This window comes from Leptodactylus fuscus, chromosome 1, assembly GCF_031893055.1.
Source record: "Leptodactylus fuscus isolate aLepFus1 chromosome 1, aLepFus1.hap2, whole genome shotgun sequence".
NCBI classification, from domain to species: Eukaryota; Metazoa; Chordata; class Amphibia; order Anura; family Leptodactylidae; genus Leptodactylus; species Leptodactylus fuscus.
Window position 1 is genome coordinate 56,808,012 of NC_134265.1, and position 8,562 is coordinate 56,816,573.

Here is an 8,562-nt window from a genome sequence, read left to right on the forward strand (position 1 = left end):
ATCCTTCATTGACTGCATTTTTAAAGTAAAAGCAGAAGGTCCCTTCATCTCCTTTTGGAGGTGCATGAGTGGTGACCCCACAGGGACATATAGAAAACTCCAGATACTGAAGGCACAGATTTCAGGAAGAAAACCTGAGTAGAAATGCAGCAGATGAGACGTAGAAGTTCAGAGTTCTACAGTAAAGTTGGACTAATGTCCAAACAACATAATATTGGAAACTGTATTGCTACATATCAACGTGGTTTGGAACATTCACTTGGTCTTCATGTCTCGGCACTCCACTGCTCAACAACAACTGCAAAGTGGATGGTAGTGTAAGCCAGAAGTCATGATGATGGCTCCTGATGTTCCCATACTAGTTTCTTTCAGCTGCTGAGGAATGTCAGTACATATTACACTTTCATGATAAACCACACAAAATGTAACACTGTTAATTGGATTTAGTTGGAATTTCCCAAGGCAAAAACCCGGTTTTTATCACAGGTTTTACTTCTGTGGCTAGGTTGGTTTTCAGCCTATGCATGGTGGTGATTCCAAAGGGGGGATAATCCATCAGTAATCCTGGATGAAGTTCTGCAAGTCTAACTTGCTCATTTTGTCAGTTTCGGTACAAAGAAAACAACCCAGAATCTGATTGTGTCTGATCTATTGCTTTCTGCTTTTTTTTTTTTAGCCTGGTCCTGTGGCAAACCAGAAGAATGGATAGGACAGCTTAGATGTGAACGTAGCATAACTCACTTGCTCATTTAGTAGCAGCAGTTGCACCATACAGGACGTTATAGATAAGTTCCGGCGCAAATAAAGCATTTTGGGTGAGAAAGAAAACTCGTTAGTAGCTGCTGCAGCCTCTCTCACTTTGCCAGACATACTATAAGTAGATTCACACACGGATGTTTAATGTCACTTATGGTTGATGATATGTCACGTATGATGACTATGAAGGGCGGGGTGGACCGGGACGTTATTCATCTTACTTCAGATGCACAACTGGGACGTACTGCCTGGGGTAGGGATATCAGTGGTATCGCTGCAATATTATTAAATCTCTCCCAAGTGAACAGGTAATGGAGGTGGGCTTCTGCCTCTAATTCCTCTCTACTTTCTGGCCCCCTGACTCTCTAACATGGCTTTCATTCCCCGGTTAGGTTCAGATGAATGGACTGAGTCATAGGAGAGTCCATTCTGCAGCTGAATCAGGCTAGGTTCACACGAGTGCTCAGTCTCTATTCGGGGATTCCGTCCCCCATCCCGCTTGAAAAATTCAGAAAAAAATAGTCATGCAAGCAGGACTTTCCTCTCTGCATTTTCTGGGTGTAAACCCAGCTGACCCCATTATAGTCTATTTAAAAGGATTTGGTTTCTATTTTTTGGGGCCCCACAGAATACATACCTGAATGCTAGTGTGAACTTAGCGTAAGCCACTAAATCTTCGGCAAGCTCAGGCAGGACATGTTTTCTTTGCCTCCAAGTTGAAAACATTGGCAGGCAGGATCCGATGAGTTTGAATTTACCCTAAAACAAAGTAGGAGCTGGGGGTGCCATGAACATGTCTTCTCATAAACTGGCAGTACAACAAGTACTAAATGTCAGTTATGGGTGTTTTAGATAAATGTGAACAGGACTCTATATATGTGACTTTGTGCTGCTGAGAGAATGTAGAAGTATATACACTGTACAGTATATACACAGTCACACACTGACTACCTATATAGACTGTACAGTATATACACAGTCACACACTGACTACCTATATACACTGTTCAGTATATACACACAGTCACACACTGACTACCTATATACACTGTACAGTATATACACAGTCACACACTGACTACCTATATACACTGTACAGTATATACACACAGTCACACACTGACTACCTATATACACTGTACAGTGACTCTTTTGTGTAAAAAATATGAGAATTTTTTGTTTGACACAAATTCTTTTAAAACCTATGGGGTCAAAATACTCATTATACCCCTCAATGAATACCTCAAGGGGTCTAGTTTATAAAATGGGGTCATCTATTGGGGTTTTAAATTATTTTGGTAACTCAAATCTTGTTTGAATGCGCAATGGGCCTGAAACATTTGGAAGCAAAAATTGTGTCTTGAAATCCAGTTTGTGCTCCCTTCTTTTTCTACTGGGCGTCCGTACATAGAATTAAGGCTACAAAGTGTACATTTTTGAACACAGGAGAAATGGGGTCATCTACTTTGGAGTGTTTTTCTTCATTTTCTTGTGTTACGTGCAAAAAAACTGCCTATAAAATGACACTTTTGTGTAAAAAAATATGAAATTTTTTTGTTTGACGCAAATTTTCTAAAAACTTATGGGGTCAAAGTACTCACTATACCCCTCAATGAATACCTTAAGGGGTCTAGTTTATAAAATGGTGTCATTTATGGGGGGTTTCAATTGCTTTGGTAACTCAAATCTTGTTGAAATGTGCAATGGGCCTAAAATATCTGCAAGCAAAATTTGTGCTTTGAAATCCATTTGGCCCTCCCGACCTCTTGGGCCCTAAGGTGCGTCCGTACATAGGACTAAGGCCACAAAGTGTACATTTTTTAACACGGGAGAAGTGGGGTGATATATTTTGGGGTGTGTTTCTTCTTTTTGATGTGTTGTGTGCAAAAAAACTGGCTTTAAAATGACACATATTTGAAGAAAATGTAATTTTTTCATCATTTGTAATAATTCTTGCAAAACAATATTTGTTTGATCAAAATGCTCACTATACCCCTCAAGGAATACCTGAAGGGGTCTAGTTTTACAAATTGGGTCATTTAATGGGAGTTTCTGTCATTATGCCACCTATTCCTGTCTGCAAACATAGCTTGGTACAGGAAAAAATCACATACTCCAAATTTCCAAAATTTGCTTATAAACTTGATAAACTTCTAAATTGTCTAAATTACTCAAATATGTTAAAATTATTTCAAATATGCTTGAAACACAAAAGGAACATTTGGAAGTATATAACTACTAACTTTTTTTGCCCTGTATTATTGTGCATATGTGAGATATCGCAGCTGAAAGTGGAAAACATTGAGAAATTTTCAGAATTTTCAGCATTTGCGAGTTTTTTAATAAATTTACACAAGTTATATCAGTCTAATTTTACCTTCTCAGTAAAGTACAACATGTCACGAAAAAACAATATCAGAATCGCTTGGATGCCTAAAACTGTTACAGAATTATTCACTGATAAAGTCACACAGGGCAAATTTCCAAAATTTGGCTTGGTCATTAAGGTCCAAAATAGACTGGTCACTAAGGGGTTAATATAATAACTGTTACAGAGATTGTATGGAATTAGGAAAAGTCTCTTTTATTAGACACACTGTTACCCCCAATCCAGTACATGGAGCTGAGCTGAGACAAACCATTAGCTGATATTGTTTCCAAAAAAGCAGATCCTTTTGGTTAACACTTCATGTAAGTCAGTAATAAAAGCTTATATTTTTTATGAGACATCTTTAAAAGGAGTCTGTCATCTGAATAATCAATGTTAAGCTACCACAGTGCCTTATGGGTCTCATCCCCCTCACCAAGCTCCTACCTCCATACTGGTGAACTGATTCTACATTACTGGGGAAAAAAAATTTTCAGCAATATGCTAATGTGCTACAAGGTTCAGAGCCCGACATTACCAGTTTAGGATCTCAGCCAAAAATCCTGCCTAGCACTGCCCTCCTAATCACCATTGACAAATTGTCAAGCAGGGTAAGCAGGACTCTCACTGTCTCCCCTAAGAGTCCTTTCTGGATTTACTCTACTTCTTAGGGAGCCTGCATACGGCATAAACCCTCGCTCATTCTGAACGTAAAACTCGTTCAGAGTGAGCGGCGTAAAAATTAGATCCCATTGACTTGAATGGGTGCCGGCATACGCAGGCTCCCCATTGATATCAATGGGAGGCTTTTTTCCCTATTGCTTTCAATGTATTACGCGCATATCACATTGAAAGCAATAGGTAAAAAAGCCTCCCATTGATTTCAATGGGGAGCGTGCATATGCCGGCACCCATTCAAGTCAATGGGATTTGTTTTTTACACCGCTCACTCTGAATGAGTTTTACGTTCATAATGAGTGAGGGTTGGTTCACACTAGCGCTTGTATTCCGTCCGCAAGGAAACCCCCCGGACGGAATACCAACGCTAATACAAGCTCTGTGCAGTTAAGCACACGGAGCCCACAGACTATAATGGGCTCCATGTGCTTGCTGCGCACTGCCCGCACAATTAATTTGTGAGGGCAGTGCGCAGCAAGCACACGGAGCCCATTATAGTCTATGGGCTCCATGTGCTTCGCAAGCACATCGCTTGCAATTGCGATTGCATTCCGTCCGGGGGGTCTCCATGCGGACTCCTTGCGGACAGAATACAAGCGCTAGTGTGAACCAACCCTGAGCGTTTACTCCGTGTGCAGGCTCTCTTACTTAGAAAACCTGTTCCAAATCACACAAACCTATATATCACAGGGCATAGCTTTTCTCCTGCTCTCACATAGGACAGCACATCTGAGCGGTGTTGTGGTGTTAGATTTTCCTAAGTTTATGCTTAAACTTCTATGTAAGGTCTTGTTAAGTCACGTTCCCAAATATTTCTGTACAATTTTCTTTCTCTTCACGTTTCCCTGGAGGAAGAGAAGATGATGCGGAAAAGGAAGAGAGAACGTATTTCCCAGTAAGTGCGATAGTGTATATCACTGTATTACAAAGATCAGTCAATGGTGGCCTGTCTTTAGAATAGGTCATCAGTATCAGATCAGTAAGGGTGAGTTCACACTGAGTATACGCCAGCTTATTCTGAATGTAAAACACGTTCAGAATCAGTGGCGTATAAAGCAGTTCCATTCATTTCTATGGGAGCCGGCATACGAGCGCTCCCCATAGAAATGAATGGGCTGCTTTTTTCACTACGAGCAGTCCCATTGAAGTGAATGGGAAGTGCCCGCGTGTACGGCTCGGCATGAGTAGAGCTAGCCATACACACGAGCACTTTCCATTCACTTCAATGGGACTGCTCGTAGTGAAAAAAGCAGCCCATTCATTTTTATGGGGTGCGCTCGTATGCCGGCTCCCATAGAAATGAATGGAACTGCTTTATACGCCGCTGATTCTGAACGTGTTTCAGAATAAGCTGGCGTATACTCAGTGTGAACTCACCCTAAGAGTCTGTCAAATGACACCACCACCTATCATCTAATTTCCACTCAGAGCCAGTAGAAGATGGCTTCATCCACTATGTAGTGGCCTTGTAGTTCTATGGCAGCTCAGCTCCCATTCACTTGAAGCAAAGACATTACACAGTTTAAGGAGCCATCTAAGGAGCCAACTCTTTACATATATCATCTGATCCGTGTGGGAAGGGGGGCGGTCAGATGTTGGAGCTACTGAAGTAATATTAATGACCTAACCTAAGGATAACACATCAATATCTAATCTTGGACAGACACTTTAATACGAGATTGACCCATGAGGAGACCAGGGTGAATGTTACCTTTTGTTATTAAGTGTTTGCACCTTACACATACTATACTGCAAAAACCAAATCATGCATAATTCTTTAAAGATTCACTTATCTTGTCACTTGGGGTTTGTAGACTTCTAAACTACAGAGCCATATGCACTCCTTGTACCTATGAATGGGCCCTTTATACAATGGAAGATTATTCCCCTAGATGAATGCAGTGTATTTAAGAGAAAGAAATCTTCTTACTATGGCATCTGATGACACATGGCTCTGTATACAATCTCTCAGATATCATAAGAATGAATAGTAGAAACCTCTACATGGTACAATATTAATTCATAGGCACATTGTGGCCCACTATGGTCCTATATATGTCCTTTTTTACCATATTTTGGAACCTGGATAAACTATAATGGGTCGTGAACATGAGGCTTAATATAGTTTCTTCTCTCACAGTTCACGGACGGACCCTGAGGAGGAAGCCAAGAAGAGGAAGATGGAGGACAGCGTCTTGCAGAAAGAACAGACTGCTTACTTCAAACTCCTGGGTAAAATACTCCTTCCAGCCCCTACAACCTGACGGAAAGTATCTTATTTTTACACAAAAGTATGCATAATGGGTCTAAAGAGACTGCTGCATAGTGGCATGGCCACAGGCTGGTATTATTACGCTGGGAGGGGCTTAAACCTGTGGCCCTTCCCACCTGGGTAATATCAGGCTTCTGCTACTTGTTATATCTGGCAGGTTATACCCAGTCAGATATAACAAGTAGGAGGGTGGGAAGGGCCACAGTTTATGACCCTTCGCATACCAGGCCACGGCTTCTCCAATGCCTGCCCTTTTCTTAAGATACACCCCTGACAGCGTTGGGTACCAGTGTAATAACTGAGGGTTTAGTGCCAGCCTTTTCACAGGCTAAGGGCCCCTTCAACGGAGTATATGCTGGCTGATTCTGAACGTGTAAACATTCCGAATCAGCAACGTTTAAAACAGATCCCATTGCTTTCTATGGGAGCCGGCATACGTGCGCACCCCATAGAAATGAATGGGCTGCCTTAGCAGAGCGCCGGCATGACTGCTGGTTGTAGGTAGTTTAGGGGAGGCGGAGGTATCCTACTTACCCTCCCCATCTTCATAGCAGCGCTGGTGCTGCTATTCGTCCCGGCAGCGGAAATGGTGGGCGGGGCTAAGCGAGGCTTCCGGCGGTTGCATCGGAGAGCCTCACTTGTGGGCATTGCAGCTGGCTGGATGCTGTGCACTGTGCTCCGTGTGCACAGGAAAGCCGGCTGCTGCCTCTACTGTTGTATCCATTGTCCCTGCTGCTATAGGATGAGCTGGGAGATGCCCGCTGTGCATATGCTGCGGGGAGTTCACTCTCCCAGCTCACTCAAGAGGCAGAGGCAGCAGCCGGCATACAGCAGAGGTGCAGCCGGCTTTCCTGTGCACACGGAGCACAGTGCACAGCATCCAGCCGGCTGCAATGCCCACGAGTGAGGCTCTCCGGCGCAACCGCCTGAAGCCTCGCTTAGCCCCGCTCACCATTTCCGCTGCCGGGACAAATAACAGCACCAGCGCTGCTACAAAGATGGGGAGGGTAAGTAGGATACCTCCACCTCCCCCCCCACTAAACTACCTACAACCAGCAGTCATGCCAGAGCTCTGCTAAGGAAGTCGCACCATAATAAGACATTCCTCCGAAAATAAGACAGGTCCTATATTTAGGACAAGGATTTAATATAAGACACTGTCTTATTTTCGGGGAAACACGGTATTATTACAATGTGTTGTATTATGTAGATTTAGTATACTTACAGACAAAACATAGTATAGTATATAGAATACAATGTATCAGTAAAAGTATACACAATGATAAAGCAGTTTGTTCTTTTGCTGTAGATATAAAGATATTCTGAACATTTCAGAAGGTATTGATGAAATACATTAAACTAATATCTTATTTTTGTTACTTTGATAGACGACGAGGACATCAAGCTGTACCTAGACAGGGACAGATGTCTTAAGACCTCAGACAAGGTATCATGATATAGAGGGAAAGAATAGAAAATATTCCTGAGCTTTGCAAACTATGACCTGATATCAGTATTAGATACTATACAATGATATATAACCCCAATCTATGCTGCAGTCAGGTTGTAACTAGATATCAGTATACACAAGAATATACTGAGCTCATATATCTGTATTGCATACTATTATGTATTAGGAAATCTATGGCAAACTTCTAACTCTCCTTTTATCCCACTAGTATCTCCTGGCGATGGTCCTGACCTACTTTAGAAGAGCCAAATTGCGTATAAAGGAATATCGCCAGTATTTCTTTCCTTCTCTGTAAGTTTCTATTATTATTATCCCAATCTATACCTATAGTATGTGTTTCAGAGAAGACAGTCGTCAAATTCCCTTTCTAGGCTTATAACAGCCATTAATTGTACAACCGTAGATATAGTGAGCTACAACACTCTGCTATTAACATGCCATTCATACTCTACTAGACAACAGTTCTCCTCATTACCTTTTTTTTTTTTTTACATGTTCTATAATTTCTTTGCCCTACTTTTTATTTCTTCCAGGTTTTTAGCAAACCAGTTTGAAGAAGATGAAGAATTTTGAGAGGAGATCTACGCCTGGACCCCTGGACGGACATTAAGGACGATTAAGAGGAACCAGCTGCTTCACCTTCGTGACCTAATGCTCATCAAGATGGACTTCAGAGCTTGGGTAGAAAAGGAAACCTGCGATCTGGTGTGTAGCATAAACCAGAAAGATGTAAACTTTGAACTAAAGCTTGTGGTGATTCTAATAATTGTAGATTATGTTACATTCTAGATCATGGCACAAGACCCCGACCACTGGGCATGGAAGAGACAGAGAGAAGACCATCACAGCTGGGCTATACGCTGGTTCAGGAGGGATATTTCAGAATTCACCATAAGAGGCCCATGGACCACCCTTCCAACCTGCTCTCTTTGTAACCCCATTCTAGATTCGAGCAAGGAAGAAGAGGAGAAAGACATTCATCATCAGACAGACACAGAGGAGAAACCCGGAACATCA